This window comes from Physella acuta, unplaced genomic scaffold (assembly GCF_028476545.2).
Source record: "Physella acuta isolate Inbredline_101_S28 unplaced genomic scaffold, ASM2847654v3 ptg000958l, whole genome shotgun sequence".
Taxonomy (NCBI): Eukaryota; Metazoa; Mollusca; class Gastropoda; family Physidae; genus Physella; species Physella acuta.
This window is the reverse complement of record NW_026732475.1, coordinates 105,224-132,075: the sequence shown is the minus strand read 5'-3', so window position 1 is coordinate 132,075 and position 26,852 is coordinate 105,224. Positions and strand designations below refer to the sequence as shown.

General features: G+C 38.9%; 2 long non-coding RNA genes across 3 annotated transcripts in view; one reads left to right on the top strand and one right to left on the bottom strand.

Annotated features, from left to right (window-relative positions):
• Positions 1-23,970, top strand: part of LOC131953829 (uncharacterized) — a 108,663-nt gene extending 84,693 nt beyond the window's left edge. The window contains exons 6-7 of the long non-coding RNA XR_009388688.1: positions 18,746-18,811; positions 23,406-23,970. This is a non-coding gene — a long non-coding RNA (uncharacterized LOC131953829). The remainder of the gene's footprint in view (positions 1-18,745; positions 18,812-23,405) is intronic.
• LOC131953830 (uncharacterized) overlaps positions 1-26,852 on the bottom strand; it is a 56,464-nt gene that overhangs the window by 26,914 nt on the left and 2,698 nt on the right. For both annotated transcript variants that reach the window (XR_009388689.1, XR_009388690.1), the window contains exon 5: positions 23,820-23,861. This is a non-coding gene — a long non-coding RNA (uncharacterized LOC131953830). The remainder of the gene's footprint in view (positions 1-23,819; positions 23,862-26,852) is intronic.

The window sequence follows — 26,852 nt, the reverse complement described above, 5'->3', positions numbered from 1 at the left end:
GCTAAATAACCTCGCGATATTCACGTGAACGCAGAAAAGATCAGTCAACAGGCGAACATAAAACAATGTAGACTACTGGTTTAAATGTAGCCACAGGATGTCTACACATTCTATTTTCAAACTGAAATAAATCTCTGCATGGCCTCAAATTCCAGTGTGGGGTTAACAAAAAATGTTTTAAGTTCTTGTTGAACAGCTCTTGTTAAACGAATCTAATCCCATTTGTTCTGTGCATAGAATCTAACGGTACCTATTATAACGTCGACAGGAGACACTTGATGCTATTTCATTACAAGTATTACAACCTTAATCCTAACCCTAGACACAACGCGATACCGGCTGAAGAACTCGATACGATACTTTTTATTTTTGCCATGCCGGCGTTTCTCGGTTTAAAAAAAAACCCCATAGATCTATCTGACGGATACTACATTAAAAATGAAAATAAATGTTTGCTATTGAAGTTGAAAACTTAACAGCGCGACAGGTTGGGGCAGGTAGTGAGGGTGGTAGCAGACGGCTGGTGGGCGGGAAGAAGATAAGTCTATAAAGAACCCGCTCTATTTGGTTATTGTAAACGCTGTTCCTATCGCGTGGCTACACAAAACTTAAAGAAGTCCAGGGGGAGGGGGAGGGACGGGCGAATGTATGATGTAAGCGTCTGGGATTGAACAAGTCTAGAGGGATGGGTTACACTGGGGGAGGGGGCGAGTAGGTATAAGAAACCACGAGATGTGGTGAAGCCGGGCGTTGTATGCGTCGCTTGGGAACGACCACAGACCGTGGCTAACTGTATTTAAAAGCACTGATGGTAAGCACTAAATATAGACCACACATTCCGAAAGTGAACATGTGTTCTAGATTAGTATTCATCAGTAGGGTATTCAGATCTCACTAAAGATTTGTTTTCTTAATCAGGCGTGTGCAAGTATAATGATACCGGTATTGACCGCAAGTAAAAACACCAGCCGAACACGTGTTTTATTTGATTCTCATAAAATGTTATGGCCTTCCATTGTGTATGAGTCAATCGTCTAGTTCAACAAAATAACTGGTGTACTTTAAAACAAGGCTGGGCCTAGTCAGGATATGATAGCACGCTATAGGGGTTACACACTGTCTCATTCAAGACATTTTTAATCAGGTCAGGCACACATCTAACACAGAATATATACGACGGCTGTATTACACATTACACACATAACACACACACGAGGGGTAATAAAGTTCAATAAGCGACATAGTGTCTGATTCATTACGCTTAAGATAGAATTACTGCCAGCACTGACCACACAGCTGGTCTTAAGAATTTATTTTTTTTAAAACGTGTCGTCATCGACAGCTCGATACCCCCCTGCCAGATGGTTACGTAATGACCACCCTCCAATTACCAGGACACGACCGCCTTAAGCGTGAGCAGATGTTCATACCCGTCACGTCGGGAGAGCCGTCAATTGAATGGAACACGACACCGGCCACCCGTCCCACCTTCTGGTCATCGCCTGATACCACAGCCGACAAGATAAGATGGCCGGCCACAGGGTAACGGTCTTGTCAGTTGGGTGTAGGGTGGTCAGTGACACGGTAACGGTCCTGTCAGTTGGGTGGTCAGCGACACGGTAAAGGTCTCTGTCAGTTGGGTGGTCAGCGACACGGTAAAGGTCTCTGTCAGTTGGGTGGTCAGTGACACGGTAAAGGTCTCTGTCAGTTGGGTGGTCAGCGACACGGTAAAGGTCTCTGTCAGTTGGGTGGTCAGTGACACGGTAAAGGTCTCTGTCAGTTGGGTGGTCAGTGACACGGTAAAGGTCTCTGTCAGTTGGGTGGTCAGTGACACGGTAAAGGTCTCTGTCAGTTGGGTGGTCAGCGACACGGTAAAGGTCTCTGTCAGTTGGGTGGTCAGTGACACGGTAAAGGTCCCTGTCAGTTGGGTGGTCAGTGACACGGTAAAGGTCTCTGTCAGTTGGGTGGTCAACGACACGGTAAAGGTCTCTGTCAGTTGGGTGGTCAGCTACACGGTAAAGGTCTCTGTCAGTTGGGTGGTCAGTGACACGGTAAAGGTCTCTGTCAGTTGGGTGGTCAGTGACACGGTAAAGGTCTCTGTCAGTTGGGTGGTCAGTGACACGGTAAAGGTCTCTGTCAGTTGGGTGGTCAGTGACACGGTAAAGGTCTCTGTCAGTTGGGTGGTCAGTGACACGGTAAAGGTCTCTGTCAGTTGGGTGGTCAGTGACACGGTAAAGGTCTCTGTCAGTTGGGTGGTCAGCTAAAGGTCTCTGTCAGTTGGGTGGTCAGTGACACGGTAAAGGTCTCTGTCAGTTGGGTGGTCAGTGGCACGGTAAAGGTCTCTGTCAGTTGGGTGTGGGGTGGTCAGCGACACGGTAAAGGTCTCTGTCAGTTGGGTGGTCAGTGACACGGTAAAGGTCTCGGTCAGTTGGGTGGTCAGTGGCACGGTAAAGGTCTCTGTCAGTTGGGTGTGGGGTGGTCAACGACACGGTAAAGGTCTCTGTCAGTTGGGTGGTCAGCGACACGGTAAAGGTCTCTGTCAGTTGGGTGGTCAGTGACACGGTAAAGGTCTCTGTCAGTTGGGTGGTCAGCGACACGGTAAAGGTCTCTGTCAGTTGGGTGGTCAGTGACACGGTAAAGGTCTCTGTCAGTTGGGTGGTCAGCGACACGGTAAAGGTCTCTGTCAGTTGGGTGGTCAGTGACACGGTAAAGGTCTCTGTCAGTTGGGTGTAGGGTGGTCAACGACACGGTAAAGGTCTCTGTCAGTTGGGTGGTCAGTGACACGGTAAAGGTCTCTGTCAGTTGGGTGGTCAGCGACACGGTAAAGGTCTCTGTCAGTTGGGTGGTCAGTGACACGGTAAAGGTCTCTGTCAGTTGGGTGTAGGGTGGTCAACGACACGGTAAAGGTCTCTGTCAGTTGGGTGGTCAGTGACACGGTAAAGGTCTCTGTCAGTTGGGTGGTCAGTGACACGGTAAAGGTCCCTGTCAGTTGGGTGGTCAGTGACACGGTAAAGGTCCCTGTCAGTTGGGTGGTCAGTGACACGGTAAAGGTCTCTGTCAGTTGGGTGGTCAGTGACACGGTAAAGGTCTCTGTCAGTTGGGTGGTCAGCGACACGGTAAAGGTCTCTGTCAGTTGGGTGGTCAGCGACACGGTAAAGGTCTCTGTCAGTTGGGTGGTCAGTGACACGGTAAAGGTCTCTGTCAGTTGGGTGGTCAACGACACGGTAAAGGTCTCTGTCAGTTGGGTGGTCAGCGACACGGTAAAGGTCTCTGTCAGTTGGGTGGTCAGTGACACGGTAAAGGTCTCTGTCAGTTGGGTGGTCAGTGACACGGTAAAGGTCTCTGTCAGTTGGGTGGTCAGTGACACGGTAAAGGTCTCTGTCAGTTGGGTGGTCAGTGACACGGTAAAGGTCTCTGTCAGTTGGGTGTGGGGTGGTCAGCGACACGGTAAAGGTCTCTGTCAGTTGGGTGGTCAGTGACACGGTAAAGGTCTCTGTCAGTTGGGTGGTCAGTGACACGGTAAAGGTCCCTGTCAGTTGGGTGGTCAGTGACACGGTAAAGGTCTCTGTCAGTTGGGTGGTCAGTGACACGGTAAAGGTCTCTGTCAGTTGGGTGTGGGGTGGTCAGCGACACGGTAAAGGTCTCTGTCAGTTGGGTGGTCAGTGACACGGTAAAGGTCTCGGTCAGTTGGGTGGTCAGCGACACGGTAAAGATCTATGTTGGCACAGTCAATAGGGCTACGTAAATGACATCGCGACTCCAATAACTCAGTAATGTACTTAACGGCTCATGCATGTACTATAAAAGCAGTCCTGTTGTTTAAGTCTTATGCTAGATTGCAACACTTATGACTACCAGATAAAATTAGTTTAAAGATTGTTTTAATGAATGGCCACTAGAAGAGTCTATATATCATTACAACCAGTTGATACTGAATGAGTTTAAAGATTGTTTTAATGAATGGCCACTGGAGGTGTATAAAGTTCATTACAACCAATCGACACTTAATTAGTTTAAAGATGTTTCCATTAAATGATTAAATGACCACTGAATCAGCTTGAGAACGTTTCAACGAATGCCCCCCCCCCCCCCTCTGTGACCTACGACCTGTATAGTTCATGTAGCTGAGACTAGATTTGACCCATCCAATTAGACACATGTTGACCAACTTTGAGTTTACCCAACTAAATCAACTGAAACTTGATTAAATCGATCACTAAACTATACTTCATTTTAAATTTGTATTTCTTGTAGACAACAAATACAAATGCATATATTGATCAGCCTATCAATTAAATATGCAAAAATTATTTTCTATGGAAATAATGAATATGGAAGTAGGTGACGCAGGGTAATTACAAACAACTTAGAAATGTATGGCTCAACTATACATTATTTTAGGTAAACTTTCTGTGTGCGTTCGCATCACTATCCATTCGGATAAATTCCCTTAGATACCGTAACAACACTGTCAACTACTAAAGTAACTACGTAGCTCTACAGGTTAAGGTGGTAAAACTTTTATATCTGTATTGGTTAACAACAGCATCGATTTTTATCGTAGGAAGAATATTATTTAAAAGTTACTCTAAGAGATTGATTACACCAAGACCACGTAAAGATTAATGTTTAACAGTTATACTAGAACTAGAATGCAAAATAAAATATTACTTCCGTAGTTTTATTTTTTTATTTACATCCTTCCGAAAATATTCTGGGGGGGGGGGGGTGAAATAGATATTTGTAAAACGGCTGAAGTATCAACTATCAATTTACTACAAATCATTAGCTTTTAGATACCAGTGAAAGCGTTTTACTCTCATGTTAAAACTAGTCAAACTTGCCTCTACAAGAAAAGTAACTCTAGCGGGGTTTTTTTGTGGGTCGAAGTTATGGTTAAAAGCCATAATGTGATTATTGTTATTGGACGCCAGGGATCGACAATTACATTCCGGTACCATCACATTGCAGGACTAATGTCGCTAGAATCAATAGAGCAACTAGAAAACAACATCCACTGGGTCGTCTGCTACCTACACAAGCCTTCTGCTTACCCAACACGCTTAATTAACTACAACAACAGGGACACTTTTTCACAACAGTTTTGTATAGAATATTTTTTTTTACAACGTGGCATGTACGACGCCTATTTTGTTGCAGTATAGTGGGTTTTTTTTTTTTTTTTTTTTTTTTTTTTTTTTTTTTTACAACTGGCCAGTTTTTCTTAAGTTATGGCGGCTTTTTTTTCTGTGTGTTAAACATTAGATCTTTTGTTTTACAACTGGAAAATTATAATTTTTTTACAGGGTAATTTATCTAACAAGGCAATTTATCTTACAACACGGTTATTTTCATACAAAAGAAAACAGTTATCTATGAAAATGATTACAACAAAGGAAGAATGTGATTTACTTTGATTTACTTGTAGAAATAGAACACTGCTCCAAGCATAGCCGAATTAAGATGTGTGTGGCTATATTTGTACGTAAAGGAAAAGTGAAGGCATTGATTATTTTTTCTGTTACAGCAAGTCTTTTGTTTTAAGATTACGGCAATCACTATCATAGTGGTTAAATAATTATTTATTTTTTGTGTGCATCAAATTCTAAAAATGTGCATCCTAAAAAAAACGAAGTTAATGTTCCTTCAGTACCAATTGCATCTATAAATAGCTTAGTTAGTTGCAGTGCTACCCTGATCACAAGCGTGAACGCGTGTAATAGTTTCATTGGTGTCTCGTGCATCCACGAGTACTGTACGAGCTCTGGTCGATAGCTAACTAGGACATGATCGAGGGCGGGACGGACGTCTCGTGTGCAGTAAGCACACCATTACTGCTTGTCAAATTTTACGCTTGGTCATGTGACTGCTGCCATGGTTTTTTTTTTTAAATCTGAATATGTCGGGTAATTAAGTTATTCAAATATTCGTAACGTAACTATAGGCGGGTTTATTACACCATTTCCGGTGTGTGATTGACTTTTCTTCCCCGTTGTAATCAGGTCATAAATGTGTCAATGCAACAAGTTCGAAGTTGAGATTTGGAGAAATGGAAATGGTGGGCCGCCCGTCGAGACCACACTAAACAAGGGGCTGGAGGGGGGGGGGGGGGGCGTCGTCGAATTTCGGCTAGGAAGAATACACATTTTTTTTTTTAAAAAGTAACAAAGTGGCTTTACAATGTGATTGTATAGTGTTTCGTTCCGTGGCTCCATCCGGTGACTACTTTGTTGTGTCTGGTCGGCATGGTAACCGATGTCACAACACTTGCAGACCGTCAGTTTTTGGCATGGGCTAGCCATCCGGTACCAAGCGTTGGAAATGTATTTCTTCCAAATTAAAACCAGCGCCTGGCAAACTGATATCAAAACTTGTGCGTCATATAACGGCAGAAAATATACCGAGTAAACAAATATCCGATACTAAACACAAACACACACGCGTCTAGTGAATATCTATTTCAGGTAATTAATTACCCATTTTCCTAATTACATTTTTAATTATATTGCGCCTCCCGAGCTAAAAATAAAGGAGTAACAGGACATAAACGGATGGCTAAGAGATGAGATGGAGCTACCAACGACACCAAAGAATATGTTAATGGTCTGTGCTCCGCTGGGAGGGGGTAACAGGCAAACCAGAAGACCAATGGCACCAGTGATGTAGGGGCGAACAATTGGCCGGGCCTTCATCTACTACTGGGGGAGCAAGACCTTTGTTCTTATAGAGGTGGTTCATATGGGAGGGGGAGGGGGGATTCCTAGGAGATGGTTCATTTTAGGGGTGGATAGTGTAACATAGTGGGGGGGGGGGGGGGGGGCAAGACCTTTGTTCTTATGGAGGTGGTTCATATGGGAGGGGGAGGGGGGGATGTCCTAGGAGATGGTTCATTTTAGAGCTGGAGGGGTGGATAGTGTAACATAGTGGGGGGGGGAGCAAGACCTTTGTTCTTATAAAGGTGGTTCATATGGGAGGGGATGTCCTAGGAGATGGTTTTAGAGGTGGGGGGATGGATAGTGTAACATAGTGGGGGGGACATGGTGTTAAGAACTGGTGGTTCGTACTAGGGTTGGCGTTTGTGTCTACGGTGGGTATTCTTTATGTAGTGCCATGTCAAAGTTATAAATATTTCGATACTGGTTTCCGTTTTATACATTTGGTACAAGCATATGACAACTACTGGCCGTGTAAGTAAACAAAAATCTAAATATTTTTTTTTTGCCTTCCTTGGTCAGAACCAAACTGTTTCTTAGCCCCGACAAGAGATGTGTTGAACAAATAGAACGCCACCACTACCGTCATACACAGATAGGGGGGAGGGGAGGGACGTTATAAATCTTGAGAGTGGTCGATACCCAGACATCATTAAAACAGCTAAGTCCAACACGACTATTCCGTGTGGAAATAATCAAATCATTTCAAGGAGATACGTGTGCTTAAGCCATTAGTCAAAATGGTTGGATATATTTATGAGATTACGGTACTTCTCTATTGATGTGATTCCGTGTGTACAGACAGTTGTATGTGAGTTGAGAGTTGATCCCTGTGAATGTCGAGACTTACACGATAGGCGACGGCGTGTAGTGCCCTGACCCTCCCTACCACATAAGATATTAACCAACACCACAGAATGGTGACAGCGTGTAGTGCCCTGCCCCTCCCTACCACATAAGATATTAACCAACACCACAGAACGGTGACAGCGTGTAGTGCCCTGCCCCTCCCTACCACATAAGATTTAACCAACACCACAGAATGGTGACGGCGTGTAGTGCCCTGCCCCTCCCTACCACATAAGATATTAACCAACACCACAGAATGGTGACGGCGTGCCCCTCCCTACCGCATAAGATATTAACCAACACCACAGAATGGTGACGGCGTGTAGTGCCCTGCCCCCTCCCTACCACATAAGATATTAACCAACACCACAGAATGGTGACGGCGTGTAGTGCCCTGCCCCTCCCTACCACCTAAGATATTAACCAACACCACAGAATGTACCAAACAACTCACACGGACTGGTCATCACGTGTTGACTCCCAGTGCACGTGCCTTGCTCAACAGTATCAAAAGTCTTTGACTAGCTGGAGAACATATCCGAGATTACTATTAGGTAAAGAAAGCTGTTATTCGCCAGGACTAAATATAGCGCTAAAATAGGTTAAATATAGGACTAAATGTAATACACACAAACCAAATTCAGATCATTAGTCACTTTAGACTGGTATTGTGAAAGTCGTATTTTAATGCAACTAGTGATATGGTTAAATATGAAATACAGAGATACCCAAACAGACTTACAGAGCCTTCTAGTATCTATAAGAATACATTTCAATAACATAAAAATGTGGTTTTAATGTGGTTTTAATTTTACTTATAACTTCCCCAAGATAATTTGCAAGTAGACATTTTCTATCACACAATTGCTTTTTTTTTTCTGATTTGTTATGGGACCAACGCGGTTAGGTTGCTTGTAGTATCAGTTGGTATATAGCATCGGGGTTTGGTTTTACATGTGCAAGTATTATTAGATAATAACAACATCCCTTTTTAAAATCATTTTATCATTAGATTGTGGTTGCATTATCACGATTGCATGAAATATGATCCAGAACATAAATAATGAACTTTTTATTTTATTTAACATAATATAAAATACAGCATTAAATATTCATAGACAATAAAACATTACAATCTTGTCCACTCACGTTTGAAAAAATATAGAGTCTACTAGTAAATGGGTGGAAGCTTGTATTCTTATACTATACACCTATCACTAAATGAATCCAAATAAGGCGTGCAAAATACACCAAAGGTTGGGTGAATATTTGTATCATTTCCCTTGTTATGCACACGACTTTGCCAAACCACGGTCATAAGAATGAGGTATACTATGATTTAAACTGTGACAATCATATAACATAAGATTTAAGGGGATGGGGGAGCTGTATAAGTTAGATAGGGGCATATTCCCTCATATATCATATTGTATAGAAGGGAATGTTGTTTTCATACATCAGGTTGTAGGGGGTGTTACGTATATCAGATTGGGACAAGTATTCATAAATCAGACTAGAGTGGGTTATACATATATTAGACTGGTAGTATACGTGTATCAATCATACTGGAGTTTGGACTTGTTCCCTTATACAACTGGTTGTAGGGGTGGGGGGGGGGGGGTTACAAATATCGACTCAAGGAGTATATATACATCAGATTGGAGGGGGTCACTCATACATTAGGTTGTAGAGAGGGGGGGGGGCTGTCCCCTATACATCAGGTTGTAGGAGGGTACAAATACCGACTCAAGGAGTATACATACATCAGATTGGAGGGGTCACTCATACATTAGGTTGTAGAGAGGGGGGGGGCTGTCCCCTACACATCAGGTTGTAGGAGGGTACAAATACCGACTCAAGGAGTATACATACATCAGATTGGAGGGGTCACTCATACATTAGGTTGTAGAGAGAGAGGGGGGGGACCTGTCCCCTATACATCAAAGGCCGTGTTTGTAGTGACACATCCCGTCCCCTGGAAGCCATACTAGTTTTATTCCTACCGTGTTATTGCTTGCACTCACTCACCCCCGGGGATTGATTTTTTTTTTTTATACTACAGACAAACTAAAGAGGATGGAACGACAGAGAAATATAAGAATTAATGATTACGTCAGAACATGGTTGCATTAGCCATAATGGCAAACGTTGGGTACAGCTACCCTGATGTGTGTTCACGGCTACCTGGGTATGAGACAAACACAAATCTATCGAATACTCCTGAGTTTGGGTTTTATTTTAGTATAAAGCTATACAAGTATCAGTAATGAGCAGGCTTAGCTTCACATTACGTGCATAGTTTGTTAAGATGGTCGTCACACATTTACTACACCGTGAGTCGTTGTTGGTACAGTTGTCTTAGATGTATCACACAACGTGACACCCTACACAGTTCATACAAGAATAAGGGAATGGGTTAAAGATACCTGGCTATTATAAGGATATCTGGCTAACTTAACATTTTAAGTATAGTATACATAACATTCTATATAATTTATAGATTGGTAATTGTGTGTTACACACTGTGTAACCACACTATGTATACAAGCATACACATATCTACACATACATATGCACACATTGCATTATATATATGTAAATATAAGCCTTTATTTGTATATGATATATAGTTATATATGTATATGTGTGTATATCTGTTTATATATATATGTATATAATATATATATATACACACATATATATTTATAAATTATATATATATATATACATATTCACATTCATATCCCATAAAAAACCCCATAGATAATCATGTGAAGTACAAAGCAATCGAAATGAGTTTAAAAATGGCCGAAAAGTAAATAGCAGATGTTGGTTTATCTAATAACTGGCAGGGCAGCTGAAAGTCAAGTAATTGGTACCTCGGTCTGCAGGTGCAAAACACAGATAAATCCCAACAGTCGCAGTCTGGCTGGGACGTAACACTATGCAAATTTTATACCTAGCTTTATCTATGCTAGTAGTCGGTGCCTGATTTCTTAACGTTGGCAGACGGTGAGTCACCGAGGGTTGGTTTTTTTTTTCTCTCCCTAGGAGATTATCGTCTTTAGTGGCCTATGTACAGCTGTTGAGCCGTGCGACTCGTGTAAGTTGTTAGGGCCTACCGCGTCAACCTCGGCTACAAACGCTGGCACGCTGTTTTCTGTCTTTACGACATCAAGCGGTGCGTGCAAGTAGTTTCGTCAACACTACCCACACGGTCGCCTAGTAATGTATGTCCTACTGTACTGTAAATAAAAGATATAACTATTCTAAATCTACATATTGGATCGTCATTTAGTTGGTTTAAAAAAAAAACCTGGCAAGTTGCCTGTTGTCTATGTATGCGACATGATGGGGATCGTTCCTTGAGTGTGGGCTGAACACGCCGTAAGTCTGCTGTGTCTGTCCTACAGTTCACTGCTCAACATACACAGACGTGATTGGAAGAGTTGAAATCAAGGACATGCCCAGACAGCCACCTTTCCCCCCAGACAGTCCCGCCTATTAACCTACTACGGTAGCTTACATTACAATACCTGCAGGGGTTGGGCGAAAGGGAGGGGTGATGCACAGAAACCGACCGACCGTTAAATCCACATCTAGCCAGTAGCTTCAGGTCGCTCTTTGTTATTCTTACATTATTCTTCCCGGCAACCGACCGCATCGTCTGTGTTTGGGTGGTTGCTAAGGACAACCCACCATGGCCACGGTGGGTGCTAATTATATTCAACGTCAGAAAAGATGAAACAATATTACCCAGCGAGCGGGAAGGAGAAGTGGAGGGAGGTCTGATGTATCATTGCACAACTTGCTGCACTAGTTATTGTTAAGGTGACACGTCACTTGGGCTGGCTTGGTCAGTGATCCTCAGCTTGTACTGAGTTGGCCTGTGATTCTCAGCTTGTACTGGTTGGCCAGTGATCCTCAGCTTGTACTGACTGAGTTGGTCAGTGATCCTCAGCTTGTACTGAGTTGGTCAGTGATCCTCAGCTTGTACTGACTGAGTTGGTCAGTGATCATCAGCTTGTACTGAGTTGGCCAGTGATTCTCATCTTGTACTGAGTTAGCCAGTGATCCTCATCTTGTACGAGTTAGCCAGTGATCCTCAGCTTGTACTGAGTTGGTCAGTGATCCTCAGCTTGTACTGAGTTGGTCAGTGATCCTCAGCTTGTACTGAGTTGGTCAGTGATCCTCAGCTTGTACTGACTGAGTTGGCCAGTGATCCTCAGCTTGTACTGACTGAGTTGGCCAGTGATCCTCAGCTTGTACTGACTGAGTTGGCCAGTGATCCTCAGCTTGTACTGAGTTGGCCTGTGATTCTCAGTTTGTACTGACTGAGTTGGCCAGTGATCCTCAGCTTGTACTGACTGAGTTGGCCAGTGATTCTCAGCTTGTACTGACTGAGTTGGCCAGTGATACTCAACATGCTTTAGTTGACAAGTGATTCTTGTCTGGGATTGGGGTGACTTATGACATTTACTGACTGCCAAAGCAGCAAAACAAAGTGATGTACAGGGCGTAAAGACACTTTTCTAGTTTGAATAACGAACCATGGCCTGTGAATGGTTTCTTTTCCAGATATATATAAATAGAAAATTTTACTGCATATCTACGTGGGATCGCCAAAATTTGCTTCATAAAGGCTTTCGCCAATGATAAAAAGTTAAAGAAGCTCTAGTCACAAGTTACAATGCGGTTTGATGGTTTTTATATTCATAAAAACCTACCTGATCTGCCAGATAAAACCGCACAAAATACATGAATAATTTTGGTCTTAGTCCAGAAGACCAAAGGTTTACAAGTGTTGTTGAGTCTTATGACGAATAATTAAAAAAAAAAAAAGACAATGAAAATAGAATACTGTAGAACTGTTGTTTACCTACTGTATTCTAGCAGCTGTATTTTAAAATGTTCCAGCTACTGGCTGGATCTACATACTGATACACTTTGCGAATTGCTGTCGCGACATTTTAAGTCAAAGTATACAACACAGCTGCGGCTAGCTTTACGTCAGGGGTTCTAAAATTCTACAAGTCTTGCATCACGTGAAAATATGTCCATGTATTGCAGTGTAGCCGAGTGAGCATACGAGTCTTGAGACTCTTCAAATGTTACTGTTGTAAGTCTAAATTGTCCGGCTAAAGACAGCCTCTGACGCTATACACTGTGTAGCCCTGTGCGGTATTCTTAGAACCTTTGAGGTCAGCTAACAACGTTAGTTCTCCCCATTGATGGCCAGAGACTGACCCACATCTGGCCACTCTGTTTGACTAACATAGTCTGCAAGTGTTTCGTCCGACGGCGGATACGAAGCAGCCTTTTGTTGGTGTGGGTGTGTTTTTTTTTCTCCCCAAATAAACTTGGCGCCTAAGTTAAAGCAAGTCAAATGTTGAGTTTAATGATTCACGAACTGCTTGTACTAAGTGAAAAGAAGTTATTATCCAAACATGGCAGAGCCTTTTAAGAAACGAATTTCAACCAGGAATTATGGCGACTAGAAGACGACGTAATGAATATTGCGCCACGTCAAAATCCTACATTAAAACCGACTGTTATGTGTAACTGATTTTTTTTAACAAAGAAAAAGTAAGCAAAACAAAAATAAAACGAGACATTAAAAAAACCCAAATAGGTGTGGTTTCGATGTGACCTTTTGTAATTGTTTAATGTTATTTGTAATGTTTTGTTTATTTACTTGGTCGCATAAACAAGCTATTCACAAGTATGGGTCATGACACTAGTTAAGAAGAAATGCCCCTTTTTGTTTCGTGGTTAAAAAAATAATTACAAAAATATTAAACGAGGAAAAAATAATCAAGATTTTTTAAAAAATCATTTCAACATTTCTTTTAAAAAGTCTGTTATATTCTTTTTTTTTTACAACTAAATCTCAAATAATGCGACAACGATAAACAAATTTAAACGTATCATCTTTTTAGTGTTATTCCCGTAAAGCCTGCAGCAATTTTTTCATTTCATCGAAACGACAATTTTCAACTAACTAAACAATTGCACGGCGTATTCTACCTTAACCCATTAACCCAGTTCAATTTAAAAATAAATATCAAATCAAACCACGAGAGAGAGAGAGAGACGGGGAGGGAGAGGAGAGAAAAGAGTGGGTTGGACCTCATTACATGGTGGTTACTATGTGGATATCTCACCAACACCCAATGCAACAGCACTGTTTGCACAAAGAGATGCAGCCGCGAAAGTCGCGAAATTCTGCCTCCGCTATTGATCTCATATGTGTGTGTGAGAGAGAAGGGTGGGGCGGGGGAAGGGAGGGGAAAAAAGTGGAACCATGAAAGGAAAGGATCTGAAAAAGTCAATGCCCCAGTTTAAAAATAGACTGCAGTCTGCTTACGTCGTGCTTGTTGCAAGACATTGGGTTGGAGAGTAGATTGTGACTTTATCAGAACATTATAGGTGGAGAGTAGGTTTGGTTGGGTTAGTAGGTTGCTGCCTTATTAGGGCAGTTTAGGTGGAAGTAGATTTAGGTAGAATGGTAAAATTGTTACTTTATAAGAACATTTTAGGTGGAAGTAGATTTGGGTAGAATAGTAAAATTGTTACTTTATAAGAACATTTTAGGTGGAAGTAGATTTAGGTAGAATAGTAAAATTGTTACTTTATAAGAACATTTTAGGTGGAAGTAGATTTGGGTAGAATAGTAAAATTGTTACTTTATAAGAACATTTTAGGTGGAAGTAGATTTGGGTAGAATAGTAAAATTGTTACTTTATAAGAAAATTTTAGGTGGAAGTAGATTTGGGTAGAATAGTAAAATTGTTACTTTATAAGAACATTTTAGGTGGAAGTAGATTTGTTTATAAGAACATTTAAGGTGGAAGTAGATTTAGGTAGAATAGTAAAATTGTTACTTTATAAGAACATTTTAGGTGGAAGTGGATTTTGGTAGGATAGTAAAATTGTTACTTTGTCATTATATTTTGGTGGAAGTAGATTTGGGTAGGATAGTAAAATTGTTACTTTGTCATTATATTTTAGGTGGAAGTAGATTTGGGTAGAATAGTAGAATTGTTACTTTGTCATTAAATTTTGGTGGAAGTAGATAGTAATAAAAAAAAGACATGAATTAGAGTGGAAATATATTTCGAAATACCACCGTTGCTTAGTGACGTGGCTAATTTTTATAAGTCAGTAAAGTCACGTCTACTTTTGAAACAGTAACAAAAAAAATGTATAAGCAGCTACAACAGATTACACTTCTAGCACAGACATCGATTCTTTAAAAAATTCTTCCAACCCGTAAATATACATCAGTAAACGTAGACACCCGGACATTCTTACTGCCACAGTTGGTTGTCGCAATACGATCCAGTTTCAAAAATACACAACTGTTATTCTGTGTTGTAAGGGTCATTGTCTCAATCTGATCCCGTTTAAAAAAAAAATACACAACTTTTATTTTTTTATTCTGTTGTAAGGGTCATTGTCTCAATCTGATCCCGTTTAAAAAAAAAATACACAACTTTTATTTTTTTATTCTGTTGTAAGGGTCATTGTCTCAATCTGATCCCGTTTAAAAAAAAAATACACAACTTTTATTTTTTTATTCTGTTGTAAGGGTCATTGTCTCAATCTGATCCCGTTTAAAAAAAATATACACAACTTTTATTTTTTTATTCTGTTGTAAGGGTCATTGTCTCAATCTGATCCCGTTTAAAAAAAAAATACACAACTTTTATTTTTTTATTCTGTTGTAAGGGTCATTGTCTCAATCTGATCCCGTTTAAAAAAAATATACACAACTTTTATTTTTTTATTCTGTTGTAAGGGTCATTGTCTCAATCTGATCCCGTTTTAAAAAAAAATATACAACTTTTATTTTTTTATTCTGTTGTAAGGGTCATTGTCTCAATCTGATCCCGTTTAAAAAAAATATACACAACTTTTATTTTTTTATTCTGTTGTAAGGGTCATTGTCCTAGAGATCTCTGGTGCTCTCAAGTCACTGGGTGACGGCGGGAAGTATGGCAGATTAGCACTGGGGGTTATCCAACAAGAGCAGGGGTCTTCTTAGAGTAGGGGTCAACTGTCATGGTCGACGACTGTCCAACTAAAGTGGGGGAGGGGGGGGTCATATGTTGTGGCCGACTTGTCCAACAAGAGTGTGTGTGGTGGGGTCATATGTCGTTGTTGACTTGTCCAATGGGGGAGGGGTCATATGTCGTTGTTGACTTGTCCAATGGGGGAGGGGTCATATGTCGTTGTTGACTTGTCCAATGGGGGAGGGGTCATATGTCGTTGTTGACTTGTCCAATGGGTGAGGGGTCGACTTGTCTAACAAGAGTGTGTGTGGTGGGGTCATATGTCATTGTTGACTTGTCCAATGGGGGAGGGGTCATATGTCGTTGTTGACTTGTCCAATGGGGGAGGGGTCATATGTCGTTGTTGACTTGTCCAATGGGGGAGGGGTCATATGTCGTTGTTGACATGTCCAATGGGTGAGGGGTCGACTTGTCTAACAAGAGTGTGTGTGGTGGGGTCATATGTCATTGTTGACTTGTCCAATGGGGGAGGGGTCATATGTCATCGTTGACTTGTCCAATGGGTGAGGGGTCGACTTGTCTAACAAGAGTGTGTGTGGTGGGGTCATATGTCATTGTTGACTTGTCCAATGGGGGAGGGGTCATATGTCATTGTTGACTTGTCCAATGGGGAGGGGTCATATGTCATTGTTGACTTGTCCAATGGGGAGGGGTCATATGTCATTGTTGACTTGTCCAATGGGGAGGGGTCATATGTCATCGTTGACTTGTCCAATGGGGGAGGGGTCATATGTCGTTGTTGGCTTGTCCAACCAGAGTGTGCGTGGCATCATATGTCCAGCGACTTAGCAACAAGCACGTGCATTATCTATCATGTCTTTTGGCTAGTCCGTCAAACGTGCGTTTCAGTCCAACAATCGTGCGTGTTGTGGTGGGGGTCCATCAGTCCTATCTGACGATGAACATTTGAGTTCGGCTGACGTGCCTGATGACTCGCCTGATGCCGACTAACCAGCAGTACGATACTCTGTATGGATTATCGACTCCCCCCCCCCCCCCCACTAACCCAGCCCTTACACATCTATTGTGGTGGCTGAGTGCAACACGTGCTCATCAATTATCAGTGCACTGATAGATAACATGCCCAGCTATCGATTCAAAGCGCATCGCTGACAGCGCCCACACACTGTAGGAGAACCTTACATTGTTTAGGTAAGGTCTGATGCTTAAATAAAGTATTAATATAAGAGGGAGATGCAGCCCCGACACAGCGCGACATTACCACATAATTTACATTCCAGTACGACAACTGGTAGAGTCAAAAAGCTCGGTAGGCTAAGCGACTAACTTTACATGGTCACATATTGGCTTTTTGATTTGTTTTGTCGCTTGGTTAAAGTTTACGCTGATAACGTCTCTGTACTGAAGAATAAATTACGCATATGGCATATCTTCAGCCTTCCATAACAGTATATGTAAATATTCGTTATATTGAGTCCCTCAGAATGACACACAAAACACTAACACAACACACCAAACAAGCCTCACAAACTACGAATTACATTATGAGATCAACTGTAGTGGTAAAGCTGACAGCATAAAATACACTTTAACCACAACAAACAACTGCTACATGATATTTATTAATACAACACCCAAAAAATCCAAGATACCATAGTGTAACTACAAGCACATTAAAAAAAAAAAGGTGTCTACAAATTTTAGCACCACAGAGCACCATAAGGTCGACACAAGTCATACACTGGGTCTACTAACGTACAAGTGGTGTCTATCTAACTTGATCCCATCATTTCATATCTCTTTTAATCCAGCTCTAGACTTGCTCATTGAACATCCACCGTATTAGTTAGTTATACTCTGACCAAGAAGTCCTGTATTTTGTTAAGTCTACTGTTCAAGTTTAACCCTGACTGATAATATCAGTCTAGGATTTGTCCCGTCCCTCCCCCCCCCCGGCCCAAAAATAGACAACTAGTACCCCAATGTGTTTCCACTTATATCAAAATATTATAACTTTAAGAAATATATTTTATAATTAGTATACTGAGATGGGAGATTAAAGATGTCTATGAAATGCCCTGACTGGTCTTCCCTTAACGCTATTCATAGATTCGGTGATCTAATAATGGGCTATATACATTCACGGAATGGAATAAAATCACATATTTGTATCTCTTGTGTTCACTACATTTTCTATAAACATTCAGTAGGACAAACAAATTATTGTTGATATTATTCAGACTTTGTGGGTTTAAAATGTTTTACGCCACATAATATTTTAAAGTACGAAGCAAAAAAATCGTAATACACTGTGTGCAGTTGTTTTGTTAAAAGGAGCCTACTGGTTGGTCAAGCTATGTTTCCTGAAACATTGTAAAGCAATGCTCTTGAACTTAACTACTTCAGACAACTCTATAGGCTAATGCTGTTAGACAACTCTATAGGCTAATGCTGTTAGACAACTATAGGCTAATGCTGTTAGACAACTCTATAGGCTAATGCTGTTAGACAACTCTATAGGCTAATGCTGTTAGACAACTCTATAGGCTAATGCTGTTAGACAACTATAGGCTAATGCTGTTAGACAACTTTATAGGCTAATGCTGTTAGACAACTCTATAGGCTAATGCTGTTAGACAACTCTATAGGCTAATGCTGTTAGACAACTCTATAGGCTAATGCTGTTAGACAACTCTATAGGCTAATGCTGTTAGACAACTACATAGGCTAATGCTGTTAGACAACTCTATAGGCTAATGCTGTTAGACAACTCTATAGGCTAATGCTGTTAGACAACTCTATAGGCTAATGCTGTTAGACAACTCTATAGGCTAATGCTGTTAGACAACTCTATAGGCTAATGCTGTTAGACAACTCTATAGGCTAATGCTGTTAGACAACTCTATAGGTTAATGTTGTTAGACAACTTGATTGATTAATGCTGGTAGACCACTCAATATAATTAGTGGCAAACCACAGTGTCTTGATATTACTTTATGACGGACTAATTCACATTTTTACCATTTTCTAAATTTAAAAACACTTCAATTTTTAACAGTTAACTAAAAAGTCGGAGCTCTGTTTAATGTATTATAGCATGTGTTTATTTGTAAATTCTCTTCAAGAATGCAATTTTCTCATCCCCAGGTGGTGCTTGCAGCCCTGGGCCCTGTTTGAACTAAATGACAATTTAAACCCTTCCATCTAATAAAGGTAATTGATATTTCTAACGTAACTGAGCAGTCACACCCAGTCTGTTATTTCATGGTAACTTGTCATGGATTACTGTATGGTGCCCTTACACACACAAAGGACCTGTATCTTAAGCAATTATCTCAAGTTTATGGACTAGTTTTTAGGACCAGTGGGTTATAGTTAGGAGCTGTGTTAGAACCACTGTAGGGTAGTCCTGAGAAAGTGGTCAGAGTCAATGTGGTATGGGGTTGTACTTTATGTAGGCCTACATAACTATGAAAATCTTTTCGTGTAATAAAGTCAATATTCTAATATACTTGGTAGCTTATTAGCCTCGTTTTATGCCTGCGATTAAAGGAGCTAACACGTGCAGAATTACATACTTTTTCTAACCATCAGTGGCAAAAAATTGTTGGTCAAAATGCTGGAACGGGTACTGAGTGGAGTGGGTCGTTGTAGGTAGGGAGGGGGGGGGAGGAAGAAATCGGTGTTTGTGTGAATACAATATAAGGGTTGACTCACTTGACTTTTTTAGTTTCACTCACAAAACTTAACATGTCATTGTACTATCAAAACCTGTTTAGTGCCAGGTAAGCAGAATAAAAAAGCCACCTTTTTGATTATGTATAATCAATAGTTCCCTCCACGCTTCGTCAGCTTCATTTCTAGCTAGACTATCGACCTATTTCAATTACTAGCGAATGGCTGCCACGTATTGCCAGTTGGCCGTGAAATAAAAAAAAAGTGCAACGGTGTAAAACGTTTTTACCATTTCAGAACCTAAATTGCGTTATTTCCTGAGAAAATAATAATGGCTTATTTATAGATAATTTTAATGTATTGTAATTATTTACTCAGTTTATTTTTTTTTATTTTTTAAATGTAATTAATAATGCTTCGAATGTGCCCCACTGGGGGTAAAAATCTGGCAATCACACTGGGATCACCATCACAACCGCCACTCTACCCTACATCGCGGTGACCTAATTACGGTTCCCCATACTGTACCACATTGACCTAGCTTAAACCCATCCATCATACTTTTAATATTTTGTTTTTTACTTCTTTTTTTTCATTTTCGCCTTCAGATTTTTAAAGTTTTTTTTTTTTTAAGTATGAGTTGTTTTTTTTTTTTCAATAAGAAATTTAATACAAATGTAATACATAGTAATACAAAACGATTACAATGGATAAAAGAAAAAAGACACAGACGTGTAAAATCAATGTTCCCAACGTATGTGTCATCCGCGTGTTGTGTGCAATACTTATGGATATAAAAGAACTAGCAAAAACGGCGTTTTTATGATCAAGCCTGTGACAGCGCCACAACCAATTTCGTCCCATCGCGTATCAATCATTTATTACAATACAGGAATATTTCCAATAAATCTTAGATAAGCTCGGAGGGAGAGAGAAAAATAGATCTATAATGTTCATGACATATAACCCAGCTATCAACACACTCATTGATTTTTATTTGACTGGTTAGTTTTAAACTGAATCAATACATCTTTTTTTTTTAAAACCATCGACCAACTTGGGCAATCGATAATTACAGTTCAACTGCTCAACTAAAGGTTAAAATAGTTCTGCTTGCTAAATGTGATGAGCTATCAAAGAAAAAATGTTTCACAAAAGCACGCAACAACATCAACGGACTCTGTCTTGTGTTTGAACTATTTTTTAATCAACATTTGAAAAAAAAATGTTTATAGCAAATGTGAACTTTTTCGGAATTCTGTATACAAGGAATAGCTATCTTTTTAAAAATAATATCTTAATTTACGGTCAGTTAAAATGTGTCTGGGTTTCTTAATTCACTACCGCAGTAATGTAAAACTATTATTTCAAACCCCCAAATATTGAAGGTTTTACGGCTGAAACAAGCCTAGCCAATCGTGACCGAATGACGTCACGATTGAAGCACCTCGTCCCAGTGACACAGTTTCGAGTCAGCCGTCTGCAACGGCAGCAGGCCTGGTCGGTGGAGACTCGTATAACCGCGAAACCGGGAGGAGGGGGTGTAAAAACTTCAATAATGACAGACTTGTGGTTTTTTTTAAGGGGAAGTAACCAGCGCGGGGACGATAAGGGGGGAGAATACACCGAGTGGCTTAGTGTTTAGTAGCACCAAACTCAGTGTATGAAAAGTAAATTTCACAACTAAAAATGTTATAAATAAAAAAGACTAGAGCCCATTTTTTTCTCCTCCTCCATATGTAAAGTGGGACGTTCGACCAAGTGAAACGGGTGAGGGTGGGGGTCGCTGGTTTTATTGTTAGTCGTCTGCTGTCGCGCCCGGTGCAGCGTGATCGATGACGCGCGGGTGCACTCAACCCGAAACGGTTGTGGATCGATGTGTCGAATATCTGAGCAGTAGAGATAATTAGACACAGGTCGGCGTAATGCATTGTACAGTCTTTTCACTCAAGAGTGGTCGCTGTTTTGTTTTTATTTTCTGTGAGAAGTGCAGTTTCTTAAACCTGTTGTTGAGACCGGCTAGACAGTAGAATACAGGAGTGACGTGTAGTTAGGTCTAGTTCAGTATCATAAACTTTCATGTGAAATAGACGGTGTACAATAAGGGTCAGTGATAGTTAGGCTGATTAAAGTTTTATAAACTTGTGGTAAACTGAAACAGTTAAAAAGTGAGAATCAAAATGTGATATTTCCACCTACGGCTGCTACATAAACGTGTGCTGATGTTTAACAAGTAGACAGTGTGAAGTTCCATAAATGTGTCTTTAAAAAAAATTAGAATGTGTAGGGTAAAGTTTTAAGTCCCTGGATATTCTCAGTTTTAAAAAAAAAATGTCCTAGCAAGTAGAAAACAATCATAGAATTTGTTGTGTGAGAGTATGTTTTCAAAATGTGCAGTTCGGATACTTAAAAAATGTGTTTGTGTCAAGTTTAAACCATCAGCAGCAGGAAATATACGCATCAACCATATCAATTGTCACGACATACTTGGTAGAGTAAAACTTTCTCATCATTCTTTGTAGTCCTTTGTAGAATAATTCTTTTTATTTCTACCAAGTTTGTCAGTATCGTATCGTATGTGTGGATTTTTCTGCACAGGTATCGCTAGTCTCGGCGTTACGATCTCGATACCAAAAACAAAAAATACATTCGAAAAGGCCTGCTTGCGATTACAAAAGCGCCTTATTTTCATTAGATACGACACAAGCGATACACCGCCTGTTACAGCAAAGCAAATAATAATTTCTTTAAAACCATGGTGCTGATGTTTACAGTAGGTGTTCTCTGTATTTGCACTCAGTGTATGCTATGCACTGATAATCATACACATTACACATCCCTGTGTACATAATGGTCTAACGGTCTACACCACTACGGGGCAATGCCATAAAATGTGCGAAAAAGAAAAAAAAAAAGCATATAATCGCTGCTAGCTTGCAGATCAAAAATAAAACCGGAAGTAAACGCAGACGCAGACATAATAACACCAGTTGGTCGTAAGTTCACCAGGCGATAGAACTTTACACGTCAAGTCTATGGCGGGAGGGAAGGGGAGGGAAAAAAATATAGTCAAGGGGAGATTATCGCTAAATGTAAATGATACTAGATAAAGCAGAAACTTATGCACACACACAAAAATCAATTTCATAAATGCAAGTATGCACATAGTCAGAAATAAGATTTTTAAGTTTGATATTTAAATATCTGAATTAAGATAAAACTACATCAATGTAAACTTATAAAAACATGTAGGCCTATATGTTGTTTTTTTTAATGGCCTTGAAATACAGGGAGTACAAAAAAATATTTAATGAAATGTATGTATCCACAAAAAAAATCAGACACCAATGAATCATCCTATTTAGGCAGCCAAGCATAACCAACATAAATTTACCGGGCTAAAAATAGACCACCGTCACTGCAGTTGTTTTGTTAAGTTTAATCACACACAATGTGGCAGGGCAAAACTTTTAAAATAAAACCTTAGGACAGACAACTCAAAGTGAACACTGCCCAGACATTAACTTAATTTTAACTGAATGTTATAAAGATATAGACTTCATATAGATAAAAGATACATACAGTTGTAACAGACATATAGTTGTAACACTGACATTAAGAAAAGAAAACAAATTTCTTATAAATTTGGATTTTTATAATACAGCCAAAAATTCTTTTTCTCAATTAAAATGAAGATGAAAATCACAAAGGCATAATCTTGAATCAAATGAAGATGAGAATTACAAAGACAACCTTGAATAAAATGAAGATGAAAATTACAAAGATATAACCTTGAATCAAATGATGAAAATCACAGACATAAAATTACATTGAAACATCAACTTGAGATAGGCATGAACTTTGATGGAAACGATCATGAATTTGGACAGTGCCGACAAAAAGTGGTGACACCCTTAGATATGTCTGCTTACACTCAAAGCATACTGCAGTTTAATTATTCATTTTTCCCCCACACACTAAGTGAAGGTTTAGAGGAACTTGACATTGTGCTATGGCAGCCTGGAAGTGGTTAATTAACTTATGCTTTCAATCAAATTCAATTACAGACAATACAAAGCACAGAGATTTTGCTGAATTTTAAATGTTTCCAATTATCTTTTTCTACTGACAGAAAAACAAATGGTGTAGAGATGCTCCACTTCCATACAGAGTCAAAGTAGTTGCTGGTTTCATTGCATGATGGCAAGGTATTGCTAAGTTTATTTATCTTAGTTTCAGTATCAGTTGTAGTGAGACCTTAATGAGTTATAGTGAGAACTTAACATAAGATTTATAGTGTGCAAACGTATGGTTTAAATTGGTAAATTTAGAAGTTTTAGCTTCTGCCTAAGCAGGGGCAACTTAAGTATTTTTGTTTCGGTTTAGTATTAGTAGTTTTGTTATGGCTTCCAAAGTGAAACCATAATATGATGTATAGGTCTATACAGTATATATAGGTCTAGTGAGACATTAATGGCAAAGCTGAACCATCTAGTAAGGTGTATTGGGTGTATAAGTAAGCTGACTAAAAGATGAATGGACTCACAGGTTTGGGATGAGTCACATCTGTTCTGTGTAGGACAGCAACCTGGCAAAGTAAGAAAATCATCATTCAAAACCTCAGAATAAAATCACTGGTGATTGTGTGTGGGAAAATTGGTAAGGACATTTCAGGTGTTCTTTCTAAAAAAAAAAAAAAAATAACCATTCATGATTTTAAGTCAGTATGATAGTGGGATATAAAAAGGAAAAAAAAAAATTACTGATCAAAGGGAAACAACCACACCTTAGAACAAATTATTAACTAATATTTTCATTGTAAGTGTAAAAATGCTTCTATGTTGGCTTTAAAAATTTTAAAAATTTAGCAAAATGCAAAGTGATTATTGCTTGTGTTTAAGATTCAACATTAAGTAGTTCATAATAAAAAGAAAGAAAATTTCCCACAGTAATTTTTTTATTCATTGAATCAAAAAAAAAATATTTCAAAAACAGGATTTGTAAGTTCCTAAATTAATTTTAAAAATCACAATAAGATTAGTTCACAGTGCGGAACAAAGAGTTTCTGTGGCCATAAAATGGTGCAGGTGCACTTCACACCTGCACCTATTGAGTGCTAAATTGAGTCTCTAAGCATTACTAGGCTTGCAGGCTTTTTCAATAAAATTTTATGTTAGACTTGAATGTTTTTACTACCTTGCCCAATTTTGACTTTGATAAATCATTCATCCTATAAAGTTTTTAATTTTGTATCCATTTCAAAAAGGTCGATTGAGATTGTTTTTCTAACTTATATTTATACACATGCTTTTGTCTTTTTTTTAATTGTCTATTATAAAATTAACTTTATTTTTTAACCATATCTAGTTTTTATTTTTAGTTTACCTTTTATGTACCTAAATAATTATGTCTATTTAAAAATAAAACATTTAAATCATGTCCAATTTGTATTTTTAGACAATCACATAAAACACATCAGTTGGTTGCCGCTTAGAAAAAGATATAGTATATGATGGCTCAAACCCGTAGAACCGAACTTGTGCGCATTAGCGTCCCATTCACAAGTTTGCATCTATGGGTATGGGCCGTCACTTTAAACCACATGAGATCCAGTTCAACAATCATCAGGATACAAAAGCTGTTACTTATGTGGACAAAACACGGTGAATGTTCGCTTTTGTGTTAGAAATATTGTACTCTGTTTTCTTTTTTATTTTTGCCTGTTGATTTGTAGTTTAAAAAAAAAAATTCTGTACAAACTTGAATCAATAGCCAAGTTGCGCACAATCACCTGCATGTCTGGCCTGTGTGTTGTTTCTAATTATGTTGCTTTCATGTTAGGTGTCCACACTGAGTTTATGTACCCCGAAGTGAGGTAGTAGGTTGTATTGTTAAGAACTACACCCAAACTGAAGAACAGTACAATCTGCTAGCTTTCCCCGAGGTATGAAGATCAACACCACTCAGTCCCTCCCCTCGCTCAGTGTCAGGCCACACGTCAACAAACCAAACAGGTGTTGGTTTTGTTTCAGTGGGGCTGACGCTATCTGGGCCGTACTTGGACATTTCCTCTGAGTATCTTAAGACAATTACAGTGTATGTCACACAAAAAATGTATGTTCATTGTGTTGTAAAAACAAAGATGTGATGCTATGTTTAGTACCTGCAGAAAATGTATCAGTGTGTCAATGTTGTTAGAGTCATCTTTACAGAGAAAGGTGTACTCTTCTACTGTTGTATACTGTGTGCATACTGCTGTCTCTATTTATTATGTTTTTATTTTGTCTGTGAATATTACACCTTACCAGCACTCTTTACATACTATAATTATTAGATTATTTATTTTATTTAAAGCATGTCACACTAATTTATTTAAGCCACTAATATACTTAAGTATTATCATTAGATAAATAATTTTGATGATGAATGGAGATATTTGCAAGTCATTACTGCTTTTATAAAAAAAAAAACATCATACAAGTGTTTTTATTACTCAAGTTGTATAAATCAGTGGAGATTTCTTTCTAATTTGAATCAGAAAAACACAGAGATAAAAAACTCCAAAAATAGAGAAAAAATAAAATATTATCTCTGAATGTAACTGATAAAAACAATTTTAGAATTATTTTTTATAACAAATATTTCATTTTATTCATCATCAATTAACGAATACTTTTTTTTATATGTAACTATCTGTAAAAGGTAACCAAAAACCATAACAGAAGGATTTCAAAAATGTACTTAAAGTAATAAATAAAGTGATCAAGTACTTTAGTTTTTGTTCTTTTTGTTTATAATAATTAGCAAGTGTCTAGAATAAATTAATGTATCTTAGCTTTTCTTGGCAATATAATAACACATGCATATAATAAAAGGGAAGTGGTTCATTGACATTTCAACCCATGACTTTTTGAAACAGGTATGTCTTGATATACAAAACAGAGGTTGTCGGTGTTTCTTTTAATTAAACATTACTTTTCTAAACTAAAGGACATTGGTTTTTTTTTTTTGTTTTTTTTTTATACAAATGTTGGACTACAAACTGAACAAGAGAGGGAAATAATGTACTTGTTTGTACTTAAGTTTACACAGAATATAGAATTTAACTCATATTCTCATTTATGCATAGATATATTTAACATATTTAGGTAGCTAAAAGGGAAGTAATTTAAAGTTCAAATAGATTTTTATGTGAATTAATTATTCCTCACAATGCACAGAAAAAAATGCAACACCATTTTGATAATTTTAATCAAACTTCAGGAGATAGTTTCATCAAGTTCTAGAACAACATTGTAACATTAGGTCATTGTCATAATTTGGTTCACACATTTTACTTAATGACTACAGAAAAGCTTTAGAGATACACCAAAATTCACAAGAGAACAATAAATAACCCTTAGAACATAAGTTACAGGCAAGCTTTTTCAGATTTAGTGAGAGTTGCATTTATGCAACTGCTGATCCCAATTATGTTCATACCCAAAATTTACTTTTGAATGGTTGAGTAAGTTGTTGCCTATTTACATGTTTGCCTGCATTGTTTTAATTATAATTAGCAATATTTTTTATTGAAACT